Consider the following 22,295-nt stretch of genomic DNA (forward strand, 5'->3'; position numbering starts at 1 on the left):
GTGCGCCGTTATTTCGCCTTCGGGCTTATTGTGCTTATTTTCTACGTGAATATTGCACTAAAGTCTTTTTGGACTGAGCTTCTGCGTCCTGCGCTTGATTCATGCACCACACCCACCTTCAGCCCCCTTTGACAATGTGCATATTTGCATAGCTCATAAATAAATAAAATTGGACACTGGATGAAGTCAGCCTAAATATTTTTGTTTAATTTTGTCAAGACACTCCAGGACCGAACTTGTACAGAGCAGATTATGGATAAATACTTTTTTCATCTTTCTAGCTGTAAAATACTAATGATGTATGTAAAATGCATTTTGGGCAAAACTATTTCTGACACAATGTTATCTAGAATAAAAGATTTACAACATATCAACAATTCCCTCTGGGCAAGTCTGTAGAATATGTCTAAGGATAACCACACAACATTTGGTGAATGCAGATGCTTCTGAAGCTGAGAAAAATGAGTTTGCATGTGGTAACAGTCTGACTTTTGGGAAATGGCAGATACAGTGAGGGGAAAAAAGTATTTGATCCCCTGCTGATTTTGTACGTTTGCCCACTGACAAAGAAATGATCAGTCTATAATTTTAATGGTAGGTTTATTTGAACAGTGAGACAGAATAACAACAAAAAACTCCAGAAAAACGCATGTCAAAAATTTTATAAATTGATTTGCAATTTATCCAAACCCCAACAAAAAAATGACAAAACAAATAAAACCGTAGTAAAAAAAGTGTGTGTGTGTGTGTTGTCACATTGGTGGTTGGTTGATGGTTGATACATTGGCAGTGTACTGGGGGTAGGTAATAGATGCACACACAGACCCAAGTTGCTCCTAGACAGACAGACAGGAGCTGTGTGTGTGTGTGTGTGTGTGTGTGTGTGTGAGCGTGTTTTAGCCATCTTGCCTCCTACCCCCTGCGTCGGAGGCAGACAGGACAGAACAGAACGGTGTCTGAACAGTGATACCCCTGCTCGATATAGAGCCGTCAATCAGGCCCTGTCTGGCTGTCTGGGAACAAACTGGGTCACACACACACAGACACACGCACACACACACGCATTAACACACACACAGTCCCAATTCTCCCCCTGTCACCTCACTGATTCATACACAAACACAACCACAATAACCTCACATCATGTTCACATTGGCGAACACACATCAATATAGCCTACTGAATGAGAGATCATTTATAGATCCATGTGATGCATCATTAAACATTGAACATTAAACATCATTAAAAACTGTCCCAAATGGCACCCTATTCCCTATATAGTGCACTACTTTTGACCAGAGTTGTTACATTGTTAGTAAAGCATTCCATGTGTACTCATATGTAATTAAAGACTGTTTATAATTCTGACAAACACCTAATTTGACATGCACACGAATGACCAATTTGTCCGTAATTCTTTGTTTAAACATGCATGTACTCTAATTAGCTGGTAATAACTAAGCACTCATTGGGAGCCTGATTCATTTCCTGAACAAAAATATAAACGCAACATGTAAAGTGTTGGTCCCATGTTTCATGAGTTTCATGAGCTGAAATAAAAGATACCAGAAATGTTCCATATGCACAAAAAGCTTATTTCTCTCAAATGTTGTGCACAAATTTGTTCACATCCCTGTTAGTGAGCATTTCTCATTTGCTAAGATAATCCATCCACCTGACAGGTGTGGCATATCAAGAGGCTGATTAAACAGCATGATCATTACACAGGTGCACCTTGTGCTGGGGACAATAAAAGGTAACTCTAAAATGTGCAGTTGTGTCACACAACACAATGCCACAGATGTCTCAAGTTTTGAGGGAGCGTGCAATTGGCATGCTGACTGCAGAAATGTCCACCAGAGCTGTTGCCAGATAATGTAATGTTAATTTCTCTACCATAAGCCGTCACCAACGTCGTTTTAGAGAATTTGACGTCCAACTGGCCTCACAACCGCAGACCATGTGTAACCACGCCAGCCCAGGACCTCCGCTTCTTCACCTGAGGGATCGTCTGAGGCCAGCCACTCGGACAGCTGATGAAACTGAGGAGTATTTCTGTCTGTAATAAAGCCCTTTTGTGGGGGAAAAGTCATTCTGATTGGCCTATTGCCCTCCCAGGCCCACCCATGGCTGCACCCCTGCCCAGTCATGTGATATCCATAGATTAGGGCCTAATTAATTTACTTCAATTGACTGATTTCCTTATATGAACTGTAACTCAGTAAAATTGTTGAAATTGTTGCATGTTGCGTTTATATTTTTGTTCAGTATACAGTACATTGTAATTAGCTGTATTCCCATATCTTCTATGATAAAGCTGGTACAGATTCACAATTATGATCCTATACTTCTTCTGATATATGTTCTATATCAGGTTTAAAAAACAAACAACTTAATCAAGTGAAGGATCAAACCAGAGCCATGTATTTAGAGAGTTGGGACATTGAGGTTTCTGCATTATGATGCATTTATATGACACTACATTTTTGTGGCTGCCATTTTAGCTCCCCATTAACATTACATGGGGAATATTTAAACAATGCTATGTAACTAAAAGTCTACAATTAGAACAATATAAACAAATCTAAAGGTTGGCCCAACTCTCTAAATATGTGGCTCTGGGTCAAACTAATCAAGTAGCCTACTGGCAAAGTTATCTGCATGTATCTGTAGCACAGGAGGCTGCTGAGGGGAGAACGGCTCATCATAATGTCCGGAACGGAGCACATGGAATGGCATCAAACACATTGAAACCATGTCTTTGATGTATTTGATACCATTCCACAGATTCTGCTCCAGTCATTACCACGAGCCCGTTCTCCCCAATTAAGGTGCCACCGACCTGTAGGCTACATTAAATAACTTATTGTTGATTTATAGTGCCTTTGATGTTACTGCTCTGAGACAGAGTTTATGTGGAGGACAAATTCAGGCTACCTGTCCAAAGGTGCATACGGTGTTTGGCTGGAGCACAAAGAATGAATTCAATACAGGACCTTGCTCTGTACTTATACTGTATCTCTGCTGCATCCTAGTGTTCACTTAGAATACTTCAAGTAAAAACCTGAGCCATAACAGAGCTTTCTCTACACCTCGAACAGAATAGTTGAACACAAGCAGGTACACCTGGTTGACATACAGTTGAAGTCGGAAGTTTACATACAACTTAGCCAAATACAGTTAAACTCAGTTTTTCACAATTCCTGACATTTAATACTAGTAAAAATGCCCTGTTTTAGGTCAGTTAGGATCACCACTTTATTTTAAGAATGTGAAATGTCAGAATAATAGTAGAGAGAATGATTTATTTCAGCTTTTATTTATTTCATCACATTCCCAGTGGGTCAGAAGTGTACATACACTCAATTAATATTTGGTAGCATTGCCTTTAAATTGTTTAACTTGGGTCAAACGTTTCGGGTAGCCTTCCACAAGCTTCCCACAATAAGTTGGGTGAATTTTGTCCCATTCCTCCTGACAGAGCTGGTGTAACTGAGTCAGGTTTGTAGGCCTCTTTGCTCGCACAAGCTTTTTCAGTTCTGCCCACAAATTTTCTATAAGATTGAGGTCAGGGCTTTGTGATGGCCACTCCAATACCTTGACTTTGTTGTCCTTAAGCCATTTTGACACAACTTTGGAAGTATGCTTGGGGTCATTGTCCATTTGGAAGACCCATTTGCAACCAAGCTTTAACTTCCTGACTGATGTCTTGAGATGTTGCTTCAATATATCCACATAATTTTGTGAAGGGCACCAGTTCCTCCTGCAGCAAAGCACCCCCACAGCATGATGCTGCCATCCCAGTGCTTCACGGTTGGGATGGTGTTCTTCGGCTTGCAAGCTCCCCCCTTTTTCCTCCAAACATAACGATGGTCATTATGGCCAAACAGTTCTGTTTTTGTTTCATCAGACCAGAGGACATTTCTCCAAAAAGTACAATCTTTGTCCCAATGTGCAGTTGCAAACCGTAGACTGGCTTTTTTATGGCAGTTTTGGAGCAGTGGCTTCTTCCTTGCTGAGCGGCCTTTCAGGTTATGTCGAAATTTGACTTGTTTTACTGTGGATATAGATACTTTTGTACCTGTTTCCTCCAACATCTTCACAAGGTCCTTTGCTGTTGTTCTGGGATTGATTCGCACCAAAGTACATTCATCTCTAGGAGACAGAACCTATCTCCTTCCTGAGCGGTATGACGGCTGTGTGGTCCCATGGTGTTTATACTTGCGTACTATTGTTTGTACAGATGAACGTGGTACCTTCAGGCGTTTGGAAATTGCTCCCAAGGATGAACCAGACTTGTGGAGGTCTACAATTTTTTTTCGGAGGTCTTGGCAGATTTCTTTTCATTTTCCCATGATGTCAAGCAAAGAGGCACTGAGTTTGAAGGTAGGCCTTGAAATACATCCACAGGTACACCTCCAATTGACTCAAATAATGTCAATTAGCTTATCAGAAGCTTCTAAAGCCATGACATTGTTTTCTGGAATTTTCCAAGCTGTTTAAAGGCACAGTCAACTTAGTGTATGTAAACTTCTGACCCACTGGAATTGTGATACAGTGAATTATAAGTGAAATAATCTGTCTGTAAACAATTGTTGCAAAAATTACTTGTGTCATGCACAAAGTAGATGTTCTAACCGACTTGCCAAAACTATAGTTTGTTGACAAGAAATGTGTGGAGTGGTTGAAAAATGAGTTTTAATGACTCCAACCTAAGTGTATGTAAACTTTCGACTTCAACTGTACATACCCAGGTAAACAAGCTTGGAGGGTAAGTAAAGTAGCTATAAGCTATCTAAACTAAACTCTTTCAGATATATATATATTTTTTTTTGCTTCGCATATGCCGAACATTTCGCACAAAGCTGGTATAAAAGATAGGCTACTGTACTGATCTATAGGGCGAGGCACCTTGCTCTTTGCACCCGTCTCAGATAACGCCACCAAGCTGTTCATTATGATAAGTAGCTTATATTAGCCTATACATTTGCTAATATGAGTAATTGTTAAATTAATGGGACAATTGATGGCTACAACCATCAAATTAGTACTAGTAGTTTAAAGGATAATAAATAAATAAAAACGGTGGTGCACATTAACGTTATAAACGTATCGTTCGATTTATCGTTATCGCATCAATTCAGACAATTTATTGCGATATAGATTTTTGTCCATATCGCCCAGCTCTAAAAGTAAGTGTCACTTCAGCTCTTAAAAACATACACAACATGTTCCTCTTTATTTGACATATATGTTGCTTCATTTTTCCATATGGGGGAAATTGAAAACTCCCTAAACAAATACTTTTCTGTTTGTATTTTTTGCATGCTGATGCTTTTTACTGTCATAGACAATCTGTGGGGAATGTCCTTCATCATATCATTGGACTCACCGTTCATAGTACACTACCAGTCAAACGTTTGTCCAAGCTTTTGACTGGTACTGTATATCTTCACTGCATGGAAATCTGTATTTGTAAGTGTCAGATTGATGGGCCTAGGATCAGATATACTGTATGTGCAAATGGTCCCTCAGCAATTCACTAGTGGTCCCAGACTCCCAGGATAAAATAACAACAAGAGATTTGATATCAGACCAGAGTTCTGATAGGCAGCTGGGGCTTTCAGTTTCATTAATAGATCATTCATTATTAACTTCAGTCTGTGGGAAAAGGTCTCACATGCAGGCAGCACTATCAGCCTCTATCAGGCAGTGTCTGTTACAGTGAGGGAAAAAAGTATTTGATCCCCTGCTGATTTTGTACGTTTGCCCACTGACAAAGACATGATCAGTCTATAATTTTAATGGTAGGTTTATTTGAACAGTGAGAGACAGAATAACAACAAAAAAATCTAGAAAAACGCATGTCAAAAATGTTATAAATTGATTTGCATTTTAATGAGGGAAATAAGTATTTGACCCCTCTGCAAAACATGACTTAGTACTTGGTGGCAAAACCCTTGTTGGCAATCACAGAGGTCAGACGTTTCTTGTAGTTGGCCACCGGGTTTGCACACATCTCAGGAGGGATTTTGTTCCACTCCTCTTTGCAGATCTTCTCCAAGTCATTAAAGTTTCGAGGCCAACTCGAACCTTCAGCTCCCTCCACAGATTTTCTATGGGATTAAGGTCTGGAGACTGGCTAGGCCACTCCAGGACCTTAATGTGCTTCTTCTTGAGCCACTCCTTTGTTGCCTTGGCCGTGTGTTTTGGGTCATTGTCATGCTGGAATAACCATTCACGACCCATTTTCAATGCCCTGGCTGAGGGAAGGAGGTTCTCACCCAAGATTTGACGGTACATGGCCCCGTCTATCGTCCCTTTGATGCGGTGAAGTTGTCCTGTCCCCTTAGCAGAAAAACACCCCCAAAGCATAATGTTTCTACCTCCATGTTTGATGGTGGGGATGGTGTTCTTGGGGTCATAGGCAGCATTCCTCCTCCTCCAAACACGGCGAGTTGAGTTGATGCCAAAGAGCTCCATTTTGGTCTCATCTGACCACAACACTTTCACCCAGTTCTCCTCTGAATCATTCAGATGTTCATTGGCAAACTTCAGACGGCCCTGTATATGTGCTTTCTTGAGCAGGGGGACCTTGCGGGCGCTGCAGAATTTCAGTCCTTCACAGCGTAGTGTGTTACCAATTGTTTTCTTGGTGACTATGGTCCCAGCTGCCTTGAGATCATTGACAAGATCCTCCCGTGTAGTTCTGGGCTGATTCCTCACCGTTCTCATGATCATTGCAACTCCACGAGGTGAGATCTTGCATGGAGCCCCAGGCCGAGGGAGATTGACAGTTATTTTCTATTTCTTCCATTTGCGAACAATCGCACCAACTGTTGTCACCTTCTCACCAAGCTGCTTGGCGATGGTCTTGTAGCCCATTCCAGCCTTGTGTAGGTCTACAATCTTGTCCCTGACATCCTTGGAGAGCTCTTTGGTCTTGGCCATGGTGGAGAGTTTGGAATCTGATTGATTGATTGCTTCTGTGGACAGGTGTCTTTTATACAGGTAACAAGCTGAGATTAGGAGCACTCCCTTTAAGAGTGTGCTCCTAATCTCAGTTTGTTACCTGTATAAAAGACACCTGGGAGCCAGAAATCTTTCTGATTGAGAGGGGGTCAAATACTTATTTCCCTCATTAAAATGCAAATCAATTTCTAACATTTTTGACATGCGTTTTTTCTGGATATTTATTGTTGTTATTCTGTCTCTCACTGTTCAAATAAATGTACCATTAAAATTATAGACTGATCATTTCTTTGTCAGTGGTCAAACGTACAAAATCAGCATGGGATGAAATACCTTTTTCCCTCACTGTACATGCAGGCAGGGACGGTTGTCAGCACCTAAGATTTGTAAACGCACACGCCCCCCCCACCACCCCCCCCCCCACCACACCACACCACACCACACCACACACACAGACACATACACCGCACAACGCTGCACTTTTTCTGTATAGCCACAATACAGTGACAGGCTACAGACTCTTCTACTCTCACCTCCCTGTCACCTACTCCCACTGGCCAACACAGGAAGCACAGAGGCCTGTCTACACAGGTTCTTCTGCATGCATACATTTACACATCTGCGTTGTGGAGCGGAACTGAACTCTGGCTAGATAGAGGAGAGGTTGGTTGGTTAAAGGAGTGGTTGGTTCCTGTTCTTAAAGACAGTCTACTTGGCACCGGAGATCCAGTAGCTCTCTGCTCTCTTCCCCCCCGAGCCAGTTAGTCAGTAAGCCTGAAGTTGGACCCCACAGCCACACCATGAGCGGGAAACGGAAACTGAGTGAGTAGCCTACTACAGTGTGTGTGGAGTACCACTTCAGTGTGTGTGTGTGTGTGCATGTGCGTGTGTGTGGTTGGAGACTGATGATTCACATTAATCATAAACTAAATGCACCTCTCTTACGATTACGTCATGCTGGTGACAGTAGTAAGCAGATATCTGTGTTTGAGCCATCTGCCATTCCTCTCACTGGTCTCATGCAAATAAAGCATTAGACAGTATAACACAAAATATCTACAGTGTAACATCTATCTTTTTAGACTGACCTAGATAAGGGCTTCTTTCTGATGAATAAATGAAGAGCGACATAGTAAATAATGCACTTCTCCTGATCTAGTGGAAGGATGTGCTACAGCTACTAGCCTATACCATTGCAATAACTGTCACGTTGTATAATGAATGATAGGAGACAGGCGCAGGAATACGTAATAGGGGTTTTATTTTACTCCACCCAACACAAGGTACATCATGAAAAAACGATGGGGACGAAGCCCAAAACAAACACGTATATATATATAACAAAGGGATGTAACCCAAACAAAAGAGCGAGGTGTAAACCTCTAAATAATACACGGGACGAGACCCGTAATAACAAGTGCACAATTCCACGGTATGTAACCCGTGATACAAAGTACTCACGAGACCAACGGACATGGGACAATAATCGACAAGGACAATGGAGAACAGAGGGCACATATATACACATACTAATCAGGGGGAATGGGAACCAGGTGTGCGTAATGAGACAAGACAGTCCGGGGTTGGTGGTAATGATCTAGTTCAGTGACACCTAGAAGGCCGGTGACGTAGACCTCCGGAGCTGGTGAACAGAATGAGCAGCAGTACCGGGGGGATCCGTGACAATAACATGAGTCATGACTATAGACCATGTAGCAGGGATATACATGACAACACCATTGACATCATATACTAAAGCAATAAGGCCTGAGGGGGTGTGATATATTGGCCATATACCACAAACCCCAGGTACCTTATTGCTATTATAAACTGGTTACCAATGTAATTAGAGCAGTAAAAATTTATATTTTGTCATACCCGTGGTATATGTTCTGATATACCACGGCTGTCAGCCAAATCAGCATTCAGGGCTCGAACCACCCAGTTTATAATGTAAATATAATAATATGCCATTTAGCAGACGCTTTTATCCAAAGCGACTTACAGTCATGTATGCATACATTTTTACGTATGGATGTATTATAATGTATAGGCTATATACATGTATATGATAGGCTATTATTGGTCTTAGGTCCTAACCTCAGCCTGGTGTAATGGAGAAATTAGGTTTATTTTTGTACTTCACTGAGGGGAAGAGGAGGAGGAAGTGTGAAAATACCACACATGTGCGCGCATACACACCACAGAACCTCCAAGATAGATGCAGCAGCAGCACACACAGGAAACAGTTCAGTTTCATTGGTTAACTGTTCCCTTTGAATGTGCTTTACTCTACAGTGTAGATAGATAATATGTAAGATAATATGTAAGATGTCACCGCTACAAAAGTATCCTTTAGTGATGTTACAGGCTTTGGTTTTTCCATTTCTATTTCGAGGTTGGACATTAGCACGTTAGCACATTGGGCACACCGATTGGTGTCATCTCGTTAGTCAGAAGGTGTTTCACCTGTGCTGTCCCAGGTGATATTTGTGTTGAGAGATGTGGAGGGTTAACACTTTTAGTTGGCTCTCACTATTTGATTTCTAAAAGAACAATCCTTTATCAGATCTTGCTGTTTCCGTTTTGCTCCACTGTGTGGTTTGCTTCCTGTCTTTTAGTTTGATCTGGGGGTGTTTTCATTTTGTTTGCCTGTTCTTGGGCAAATTTAGTGGGCGCTCAGGGTGGGTGTCTTTTAGGTCCCAGTTGTTGTTGCTAGTCAACTTTCAGTGGACACCCCCATGAGTGTCTTTCAGAACGCCTCCAAGAAACCCACCTGTTTCGTTTTGGTTGTTGTCAGTGACTCTTTTTTTAGTTCCCCCTTCTGTTTGAGCGACAATGTTTTGTTTTTTTGCTGGGGAACGTAACAGTGGCCACTGCCTCTTTGAAGACAAAGTAAAGCCAAAACGAGTAGTTCTTGTTTCATCCTCCTATCCAGTACAGCGCTGACTGTCCTGTCCTGTCCCTTCAGAGTCTATGAAATATTTAGTTCTGGTGGTTCTGTCTGTATCAGAATTCTCTCAGTAAATGGTCTGGACACAGAAACACACATGGGAGTCTAGAAAAAGCATATAGAACAGTTATAACTTAGAAAATGTTGTAGCCTACTGTTGCCTCACTTTCTGAAATCACAGGTATCAAAACGCAGGCTAAATAGGAAGTACAACAAGGCCTACATTCCCTATCACCACTGCATCATCATCATCATTATGTGATGTGCTTGTGAGCTATGTCACGTGAGACGTTTTCCCTCCATTTCTCCCCACACTAACGGACTAAGTGTGTGCAACAAACTTTGTTAATTACCCTTGTAAACCTATGGCTAATTCCTTCAAACATTATGCGTTTGTTCATGTAAAATAACAAATGTCAGAGTCTGGTAATCAAGGTTATTATAGTTTTTCGATCTTTATTTGAAATTCAGTTTAGTTTGTTCGTTTTCAGAATCAGATCTGATTTGCTAGTTTTTATTTAGTTATAGTTGTATAAACATATTTATATTTCGTTTTTTTCTTATTTAGTTTCAGTTTTAATTTGAGTGTTAGGGACAGAAAGCATGACTGGGAGCCATTTGTGTTGTATAGTGTTGGTGTGTTTTTTGGGATGTCACTTCTCACAACTGGGGGGCAGTAATACGATGTGCAGGTGACATTTAAGATACATATAACATTATATTAATGTTTGTGGGTGAATTTACTCCTGCCAGATGCCTTTTATGAAGTTTTTGCGCTGAAGAACATTGCGCTACGTTTTTGCCCATTGAAAACCATTCAATAAGCCTACAAATGTTCAAGAACTACAAGGCTACTTCCTGGAAAATTATGTGTCGCTTTCATACATAAGGGGCACATTCAGCAGGATGCAACATTTTGGAATGTTCAGATAGAAATAGCCTATGTAGAACAAACATGCCTCTGACATGTAGAATAAGGAATCACATCAGCTTTAATCATGGCATTTCTATCTGCAACTTTCGAGAACGTTTGGCAACTGAACGTAGCCAAGGTCTTGGGTCAGGTCATAGGTTAGGTTAGGGTTAAATTATAAAGTCAATCTCAATGTGACTTGGATTTAAAAGGAATAGCACTGAGACTGGTGCAAAAAATATGGTGGAAGGAAACCCTCTCTCACCCATGTTTACGCCAATGATGTATAGGGGTTTACACTAATTCAATGCTTTTTAACTTTAGTAGTACACATTAGAACAATCAATTTAGCTACCTAGATTATTTTTTCCTTGATAGCTAGTGATAGTGATGCACAACCATGCCCATTTTAGCTCTCGAAAACCCTTGTTCTCCGTATGTAAGGTTTTCAGCGGTTTGTAGAAAGAAAAAAAAAATGTAACTTATAAAAATGGTCCTTATGTTTTCAAAACGTACCGCAAGCAATGCGTGTTAATGTTTAGAGCAAGCGTAGGGCTCTTAACAAAACTCAAAAGATACTATCGTCAATAGGCGTTAAAGAAGTTAGCGTCTATGAATGGGGTAGCTTGAAAAACCCAGAAAAATTTAAAACCCCCATTAAAAACCCCATTCGATTTTTGCCCAAAGCTGAGGGAAAAAAAATTAAACTGAACATAATTTATGATGGGTTTTATTTTATTCTAGTTAGTTTTGCAGTCAAAGATAATAGTTTCAGTATAGTTTTAGTTTTTCAAACAGGTTTGTTAATTATTTTATTTTATTTTACTAAATATGATTCGTTTTCGGATTAGTTTTCGTTTACTATAATAACCTTGCTGGTAATCATGTCATTTACTTAGCAGTGTTCATCTCTGTTTGAAACGTCAAACTGTTCTAAACATCACACCGCTGTGAACTGGCTCACCGGTAAGCTCACGACTTTATTCACAGTACGTGTTACTATTTGGAATCCTTGGGACGTCCCTACCCCATTGAAGTTTACATTTATTTGTAATTTTTTATTTTATTTAACCTTTAATTTATCAGGAAGTCATACTGAGACCAAGGTCTCTTTTACAGATGAGCCCTGATATACATAAATTACAGAAAATACACACATCAAAATATAAATAAAAAATGCAAGCAGAAAGAAAAACACATTCGTCAGGAATAAGGGCCTCAATCAGCTTTCTGAATTGCCATAGAGGCACCAGAACATCACATTTAAGAACATTTTGAAGATTGTTCCACAAATAAGGTGCAAGAAAACTAAAAGCTGATTTACCTAACTCAGTAGAGACCGGGTGTGGTAACTCATTTCTCGAAAGTTTAGTAATGATGTTAGGTACAGTGGGACTTTTTGTAAAAGGGCTTTATAAATGAAAACATAGCAATGTATCAACCTACGTGACATCAAAGAGGGCCAACCAACTTTCTGGTAGAGAATGCAGTGATGAGTACAAATATTGTCGGCCGTAATAAAGCGCAGTGTGCTATGATAAACTGCATCTAACGGCTTTAATGAAGTGGCAGCTGCGTTCATATACACTGCTCAAAATAATTAAGGGAACACTTAAACAACACAATGTAACTCCAAGTCAATCACACTTCTGTGAAATCAAACTGTCCACTTAGGAAGCAACACTGATTGACAATACATTTCACATGCTGTTGTGCAAATGGAATAGACAACAGGTGGAAATTATAGGCAATTAGCAAGACACCCTCAATAAAGGACTGGTTTTGCAGGTGGTGACCACAGACCACTTCTCAGTTCCTATGCTTCCTGGCTGATGTTTTGGTCACTTTTGAATGCTGGCGGTGCTTTCACTCTAGTGGTAGCATGAGACGGAGTCTACAACCCACACAAGTGGCTCAGGTAGTGCAGCTCATCCAGGATGGCACATCAATGCGAGCTGTGGCAAGAAGGTTTGCTGTGTCTGTCAGCGTAGTGTCCAGAGCATGGAGGCGCTACCAGGAGACAGGTCAGTACATCAGGAGATGTGGAGGAGGCCGTAGGAGGGCAACAACCCAGCAGCAGGACTGCTACCTCCGCCTTTGTGCAAGGAGGAGCAGGAGGAGCACTGCCAGAGCCCTGCAAAATGACCTCCAGCAGGCCACAAATGTGCATGTGTCTGCTCAAACGGTCAGAAACAGACTCCATGAGGGTGGTATGAGGGCCCGACGTCCACAGGTGGGGGTTGTGCTTACAGCCCAACACCGTGCAGGACGTTTGGCATTTGCCAGAGAACACCAAGATTGGCAAATTTGCCACTGGCGCCCTGTGCTCTTCACAGATGAAAGCAGGTTCACACTGAGCATGTGACAGACGTGACAGAGTCGGGAGACGCCGTGGAGAACGTTCTGCTGCCTGCAACATCCTCCAGCATGACCGGTTTGGCGGTGGGTCAGTCATGGTGTGGGGTGGCATTTCTTTGGGGGGCCGCACAGCCCTCCATGTGCTCGCCAGAGGTAGCCTGACTGCCACTAGGTACCGAGATGAGATCCTCAGACCCCTTGTGAGACCATATGCTGGTGCGGTTGGCCATGGGTTCCTCCTAATGCAAGACAATGCTAGACCTCATGTGGCTGGAGTGTGTCAGCAGTTCCTGCAAGAGGAAGGCATTGATGCTATGGACCGCCCGTTCCCCAGAACTGAATCCAATTGAGCACATCTGGGACATCATGTCTCGCTCCATCCACCAACGCCACGTTGCACCACAGACTGTCCAGGAGTTGGCGGATGCTTTAGTCCAGGTCTGGGAGGAGATCCCTCAGGAGACCATCCGCCACCTCATCAGGAGCATGCCCAGGCATTGTAGGGAGGTCATACAGGCACGTGGAGGCCACACACACTACTGAGCCTCATTTTGACTTGTTTTAAGGACATTACATCAAAGTTGGATCAGCCTGTAGTGTGGTTTTCCACTTTAATTTTGAGGGTGACTCCAAATCCAGACCTCCATGGGTTGATAAATTTGATTTCCATTTCCAATTTTTGTGTGATTTTGTTGTCAGCACATTCAACTGTGTAAAGAAAAAAGTATTTAATAAGATTATTTCATTCATTCAGATCTAGGATGTGTTATTTTAGTGTTCCCTTTATTTTTTAGCAGTGTAGATTATGTTGCCATAGTTTAAGACCGATAGGAAAGTCGACTGAATAATATGCTTTCTACTATTACTAGCGAGAGGCAGGACCTATTTCTATAGAAGAAGCCCATTTTTATTCTAACTTTATTCTAATTTTTATTCTAAGCAGGGACACGATCAATATGGACACCATCCAAAGTACATATGCTTAAATCATCAGACTTATTTTTATGTGCTCCAGAGAACAACATATACTTAGTTTTTACCTGCATTCAGTACTCATTTCAGGTCAATCAAGTTTTTCTGTAATACAATGAAGGCAGACTGTAGTTCAGATAGAGCCTGGTCAACCAAGGTGGCAATAGCATCCACAACAGTATCATCGGCATACAAGTGTTTGTTAATGTAAACAGTAAAAAGTACAGGACCCAGAATCGACCCCTGCGGGACACCTTTCGTAATATCCAGGAAACCTGATTTAACACCATCAGTAGATATACATCGACTTCTATCTGTCAAGTAATTTTTAAACCAGTTACATGCAGCCTGGTCTAGGCCAATTGAGGAAAGCCTCTGAATTAGCAGTGGCTTGCAAATGTAAAATGGTTCAGGTAAGGGTTACTTCAAGCTTTAAAGGCCCATTGCAGACGTTTTTAATCGCAATATCAAATCATTTCTGGGTAACATTTAAGTACGTTACTGTGATTATTTTCAATATAAATTGTCAAAAAGAAACACAAATTTATTCTTAACAAAGAGCAATTTCTCAAGCAATAATTTTGCTAGGACTGTCTGGGAGTGGTCTGACTGGGGAGGGGAAAACTAGCTGTTATTGGCAGAGAGGTTTGGAACTCTCTTTCTTACTGGTCTATTAACTAATTTACCGTCAGGCAGGCCAAAACTCCATCCCATCAAAATAGGCTGAAATTTCAGGTGGTCTTTTCAAACAGCTCTTACACTAAAAGGGCATTATCATAATTTTCATAATTTCACAGTATTATTCCAGCCTCATAGTGTGGATACATATATATATATATATATATATATATATATATATATAGAACATAGGGAAAAATCTAGTTGTTGACTGCACTGGGCTTTTAAAATGGCAAAGTTTTATCTCTGCCTCATGGCAAAATGTGTAGAATTGGAGGAAATTAGCTTGAAAACGGCAAAATCTTCACTCCGATGCCAAGAGGCCTTTAAAATGTTCCTTCCCAGTGCCTGAGACTTGGTTCGTCCAGCCATGCACTGCAGAAGTCATAATAAACATACCCTGTAATTCGTCTGAAGTCAAATCTCATATACCCAAATACTTCTCTGCAGCTGCCACCACAACATCTATTTTCTGTGATTTACATTTCTGCGGTACAGTTGATAACCGTTGCTATGAACGCTAAGAAGCCAACCTTATTGAAGCATATATCACTCGTTGTCCTATCCCTCTGTGCTAGTACAGATCTACTACTCACAGGGATCCACTCAGGATTCCTCACCCTTGACCCATCCTCCTCTACTTTCTTCACTGCCTCAGCACACGACACATTCTGCACTACTCTGACTCTAGACACCTCAACCTGCCTCTCTTGCACCCCTACAGTTGACACACACTTTCCACATCTTGGAATCTCCCTCCTACACGCTGCTGTGACATGACCATAAAGGTTGCACCTGAAACAGCGCAGTGGATTCGGCACAAAAGCTCTAACAGGTTATAACTGATATATCCTAACATGACTTTGTCGGGTAAAGACTCTGACTCAGAACTCAAAAGGACTGACAGTGATTCCTCTGTTTCACCACACTCACCACCGGGTGTGCGTCGCACCAAACATCACAAACACAAGGAATCTTCAACTTAAATTGCTCCACCTCCACACTTAACGCTACCCCAGAAATCACTCCTAACAATGGTGCCCTGTTCCTAAGAACAAAGCAAGAAACAGATCTTGACCCAAGTTGCGTGACACGAAGTGGCCGCTCCCTCTGGTCAGAAGAAACACAAACAAATATCACAAGTCCACTATAGGTTACCTTAGCTGATTCAACTGCACCAAACTCCTTTCCCACCCACCCTGAAACCACAAATGGATCCGCCAAAAGGAAAGGATCGACTTTCTCCAAAAATGTCACTTCTACTGGACCAGATTATTCTTTATCACGTCCATAGATGCCAGGCTCGGGCTCTGAGCTCTTCACCACTGTCACGATTCTCTAAAACAGAACCCAGAAGCAGACCAGGACAAGGTGAGTAGAACGAAGGTGAGTATTTATTTACAGACTCAAATGTGGAAGCAGAATAATCCAGGAGACGGAGCGGGCAGCGGAGGTGAGTTGGTGGGAGTGAATAGGCAGATCCAATGGTGTCACAGAAGCCACCGACGACCAGGCAGGTGTGGGGTGAATGTTCCGGGAGAATGACTGTAGACAGAGTAAACGGAGATGAGCACATGGCAAGCAAAAAGTACAGAACAACAAAACTAACTCTAGTAAACTTGAGGCTGATACGCTGACATAACATACTGTTCATGGCTAACGATCCGGCAGGGAATGGATGTCAGGTCAGAGCTTATGAAGTGGAGAGGTGATGATCAGGACCAGGTGTGCAGATAGCTGATGAGATGCAGGTGCGGGTAATCGAGAGATCTCCCGCCTAGCCTCGTCGCCCGGCAACCAGACAGGGTGCGTTCAGGAACCTCAGGAAACAGACTCCAAGACAGAAAACAGGCAACTCAGGAAAAAACTGACTCAGGAAGCGGGATTCATGACAACCACACCTTCCACCTCACTTAACTCGCCCTCATTCACTTCCATTTCACCTCCAGAACTCGGTCTGGCGCACAACTCACTCTGTTTGCACTTGACACCAATCTTCTTTGACACCCCATCTCCATCTTTCTCGCCATCTTCCTCAAATTCAAATCCAACCTCTGCTTTCCTCATTCTCTTTGACCTCTTCTTCCTCTTTTTTCTCCTCCATTCCTCTTCAGAAATCTACCTTTCTGTATCCCTGTCCCACTATTCCTCTTCTCATGACTTTGCTTGCGGCCCGGTTCCGTTCTGACGTAACTACATCTCATAATCGTCCTGCTTACCTCGGAAACTTGTCTTCTCCGGGCACCAACATTTTGCGAGCAGTGACACAACCATTCTCCAAAAAACTCTCAATCGCCACCACTGATCCATCCTGTTCACATTTACATTTTAGTCATTTAGCAGACGCTCTTATCCAGAGCGACTTACAGTTAGTGCATACATTATTATTATTTTATTTTTTCATACTGGCCCCCCTTGGGAATCGAACCCACAACCCTGGCGTTGCAAACGCCATGCTCTACCAACTGAGCTACATCCCTGCCGGCCATTCCCTCCCATACCCTGGACAACGCTGGGCCAATTGTGCGCCGCCCCATGGGTCTCACGGTCACGACAGAGCCTGGATTCGAACCAGGATCTCTAGTGGCACAGCTAGCACTGCGATGCAGTGCCTTAGACCACTGCGCCACTCAGGAGACTACATTACTTGAGCCAAGTGCGCACTTCACTGATGTAATATGATGCCCTGCATTCAAAATGATTGCTATGGTTGGGAAGACTAAACTAGAACAACCATTTCAGTAATGGGTGCAATATGTCCAAGTAACATATTGGATTAGTTTAGAAAATGTATGTCATTTATATTTGGGTAGCATAAGATTAATTAATCAATCAATGTTCATGCACAAACATAGATATTGAAACTAACAATTCAAAAAAATCAACCTGCAATAGTGCATGCTGGGAAATATGATAATGATGGGTGTGGTTTTGGTTCACAGTTATGTGTATGAGTTTCAGGCCCTTTTAATGTGGGGTTATGACATTCAATTGCAAATTAGTCTGACATAAAGTATCTTATGTCGCCACCACTAATGAGATGGGTGTGCTTGATGCATGTCGCGTCAGAGCTTCTCAAGTCAGGGTGCATGGTCGACAGTGCGCACCTCATCTCTGCTGTCACATCCAACCTGGATCGATATTTGGTTTTAATACAGACGAGAGCACTGAATTCAGCTTCACACAGATAGGAGCTGGCGAAGGATACCATCAGTTTTATGGTGTTTCAAGACAACTGGGAACTCTGAAAAATACGAGGTCAAATCATGATGTCAGTGATCTTCAGGTCAGAAAGTCGGAGCTCTAGAAAGAGGCCCAAGTTCCCAAGTTGGAATTCCGAGCTGGATGACCGTTCAAAACTTTTTTTCACAGCTGGAGTTCGTTTTTTTACAACTTCCCAGTTGTCTTGAACGCACTGAAGTCGGAGATTTCTGAGTACCCAGTTGTTTTGAACGTGGCATTAATGGTCAGAGGGAGACGACAGAGTATTATTCCCTTTGAGTCAGGAACCAAAACTCCTCCGTAGTGACCCATGAATGCATTCGGTCACATGACAGCATGTCAACTGAGCCAGAATCACAGTCAAACGGATTGGGAAGTAGGTCCTAAAGTGCTGTTCCAAGCGTTGGAGGTGAGCAGTCATCACTCGTGTGGGACATTTACTGATGCTGTTTTCTGTTAGAAACATGCACAGCCGAGGGAAGGGGGCATGGTTCGCTTTTGAAAGACTTTCCAATAAGAATTATTTCCTCTGAATCCACTGATTCAGTCACTCATTTGTAGAATGCTTTTGTATTTCCCCTGCATGCTTGCTTTCAGTTCGTTCAGTTTCCCAAATATATGTCTGTTACATAGGCAAGGAGACACATTTCATTTTTTTTTTACTTCCATTGTGAATGACAACAGTTGCTCTCTCAATGCAAAAAATATTTCCAACACTCCTCCTCGAAAGCCACCTAACCTAGTATGAAATAGAACATTGTCATGCTCTGATCCCATATCTCCACATAGTTTTGCGAACATGCGTGCGAGCAGTGGACGTGGTTTGATGTAGTTTACAATCAAAGTTACCTGCTGAAGTATATTTCAGAGTTCTGTACTCAGCTCTTTCACCACCAGTTGCTCTCGGTGTATAATACAACGCGTCCATATGGCAGAGGGAGACACATTCATAACTAGAGTGCAGAGTCCTGCCCGCCGTCCCCCATACTGTAGATGGAGCCCCATCTGTGCAAAAGCCCACCATTCGATCCCATGGAATCAATTTTCGTCAAAATAGCCACGCAGAACACTGAACATCCCCTGTGCCATTTCATGGTCGGGAATCGTGAGACAGAACAATAATGTCCCTGTGAATAGCATCCCCCGACGTGTATAGCGAACAAAAGTCAATGCATGGGCATCTCAGCCCTCACAGCTAACGCCTATTTGGAGAGCATAAGCTGGGGAGTTTTTGAGTCATTCAGTCAGTTTCCTCTTGACTGCTAGCAATAGCATACATTCTTCGTTTAACAGTGTTATCTGACAAAGGTATAGATGTGGGTTTTTGTGCCTCTGCCTCCCCATATATTGTTTTCACCATATCAATTGCGGCCGGTAAAGTCTCTGCAATAGTGTGTGGTTTCATAGCGTAGCAGGCCTAGCCATTCAATGTGGGAATGATTCAAGTGCAACAGTCAAATGTGTCCTTTTCCCATGATCTAAGGGCACTCTCTGGTTGAATTTTATATTTTATATTTGAATAATGTTTTATTTCGATTTTTAAGGTTAACCACATTACAATGATTTTGAGATACAAAGACGATATTATAATATATATATATATATATATATATTTTTGTATGTGGTTTTTTTCTTCAGGATATTAGAGATTCTCCTGCGACCCCATTTTCATATCAAGCGACTCAACATGGGGATGCGACCCCTAGTTTTGGAACCACTGCACTAACAAATACAGTCATGGGTGGTAACTCTACAATTCACTCGAAAAGCAAGGCACTCTAGGAAATATTGGAATAAGGTTTTAACCTCTAAAAGTCTACACTTTGGGAGGGGGGGGTTCTACTAAGCTAACATATGGAATTGTTTTGAGATGGTCATACCATGGATAATTCCGTTATTTTATTTAGAATTTTAGGACCTTCTGTAGCCCATAGAAACGCATTGAATAACACATTAATAAATGGCAAAACAGACATTATAAAAAAATCATAAGGAGTAAAGTTTAGAAGTGAAATATCATTGTTTTTTGGACACATATTTAACCCCTTTTTTTTGGTTTAACCAGTACCTTCAGAGGAGTCCCATGACACTTGTGGGGTTGTTAGAGCAAAATGGTGTTCATGAGAATCTTAGAGTGGTCATATTAGTTTGTAGGCCAAACCGCTCTGACGTTACAGACGTTTTCGTGCGAAGATAGATTTTCAGGATGTCTCCTGGTCTGACAAACAGCGCTGTAGCTCTGCCACTTTCCACGGCAGATGCAGAAGGCTGACATAGACGGAAGCAGTGGATTGAGAAGCAGCCCATGCGAAACAGATATCTCTAGTTTAAACCGATGGATTTTTATGAGGATTTTTTGATTATGTTACTTAGATTGACGCACGGATGTGTCAATAGACTCTTATTAACTAAGCAGTGTGTTAATTTAACCCTGGTTCCAGTGTGCATATGGTCCCAATCTTTCAGGGTTGATTTAACACTCTCAGTATTGATTTAACACTGGAGAATCTGCTGTGAATATGCTATTTTTATCTCGCTCGAGTTGTTCTGATTATGAATTTGCTATCACAAAAGGGGTCCCCGGACCCAAAAAGTCTGAGAACCGCTGGCCTACTCAGATGGACGTTATTTTGTCCTTGAGGCACTTTTGCCTTTGTAGGCCTACTTTACTCACGTTATTCTAGTTTTGGCCAAGTACTCTACATTTTTGGGGAGTGGTCTGAGTGAGGAGGGGAAAACTCTCTTTCCTATTGGTCTATTAAATAATTTACCACCTGGTGATGTCACCATGCAGTCCAAAACTCCATCCAACCAAAACAGGCAAAGATTTCAGGCGGTCTTTTCGAACAGCTCTTACACTAAAAGGGCATTATCATCATTTTGTCAATTTCACAATATTATTCTAACCTCATAGTGTGGAAATATATATAAAACAAAGGGAAATCACATTTTTGACTGCACTGGGCCCTTAAGTCATTGTTGCCATTTGTACATTTTTGTGAATACAACTCCAGATCCAGTCTTCTCCATCACCTGCACTGTATATAGACTAAATAGCCTACCACCTATTTTGCACCTGATCTACTGTCTCAACTGTTGCTGCTCCACACCAACTAAATATGCTGCTAGTGCTGGGCCCCCTATCTTAACACACCATCTTCCTCAATATTCAATAATTACATTTAAATAATTATTTCAAAAGAACCAGTTAGCTCATACACATAAGACAAGCTGTTTCCATTCCTGCCCAGTGTTTATGTATTGTTCCCCTGGGCCCTGAGAGGCTGTTCTGGCTCTCCCACCAACTCTGAATCTGACCATGTTATACTGTTAACTTTGAACAGCTTTGAACAACATGCCAGCAATCACCTCTTGCACTCCAACAACCCAGCACAGGGGGTCACGTTCCAAACATTCTAGAACACAGTCAACATTCTAGAACACTTAAACAGGGTATATAACCAATAATGTGAGGAAAACAAAGACAATAGACTATATACAAAAGAGATATACACTGAGTGTACAAAACATCTTCATACCGGCTGTATTTCTTTATTTTTAAAGTTATATATCTTGAAAACTTGATTGCTGACATGTAAAACATTTTGGGACTATATCAACAATGGATTAATGAAACAAATACCAAAAGTCTTTGAGTGGAATTTTATTTTAAGAGCATTCCAGGGTACTACTGTAAATGTATGACATATTATCTGTCTGTCTCGCCCCCTCCCTCAACAGGTTTAAAGTGGTTCGGGATTTTCCCTAACCTCTCCTTCCGCCGCAGCTCATTGTCTGACAAATCCAACTCCAAGTCCTCCTCCTCCGAGCCTGATGGGGCTCTGGACATGGTATCCTCCCCCATCGCTGCGGAGACGTTTGTTGACGACATGGATATGATGCATCCATGCACCTCCAGCTATGCCCGCTCCAGCGACAACTACACCCACATGGGCACCTTGCCTCGCTTCCTCCTCAGGAAGAGGGACAAGAGTGGGAGTTCTGGGAAAAGAGGGACCAAGAAGATCAAGGAGAAGACAGGGGCAGGGCTGAGCAGGAGTCAGAGCCAGCGGCCGGCAGGGGACAATGTGTGTAGCTCTCCTCTGCTCATGGCACTATCCAGCCAGCCTGGCTCCAGAAAGGACCAGCCTCTCTCAACTTTATCCAGCCAGGCTGGTCCTGGTCCAAGGCCCCAACGGGACCAGGGGCTGCCTCCCATCACCAGAG

This window comes from Coregonus clupeaformis, chromosome 15 (genome assembly GCF_020615455.1).
Source record: "Coregonus clupeaformis isolate EN_2021a chromosome 15, ASM2061545v1, whole genome shotgun sequence".
NCBI classification, from domain to species: Eukaryota; Metazoa; Chordata; class Actinopteri; order Salmoniformes; family Salmonidae; genus Coregonus; species Coregonus clupeaformis.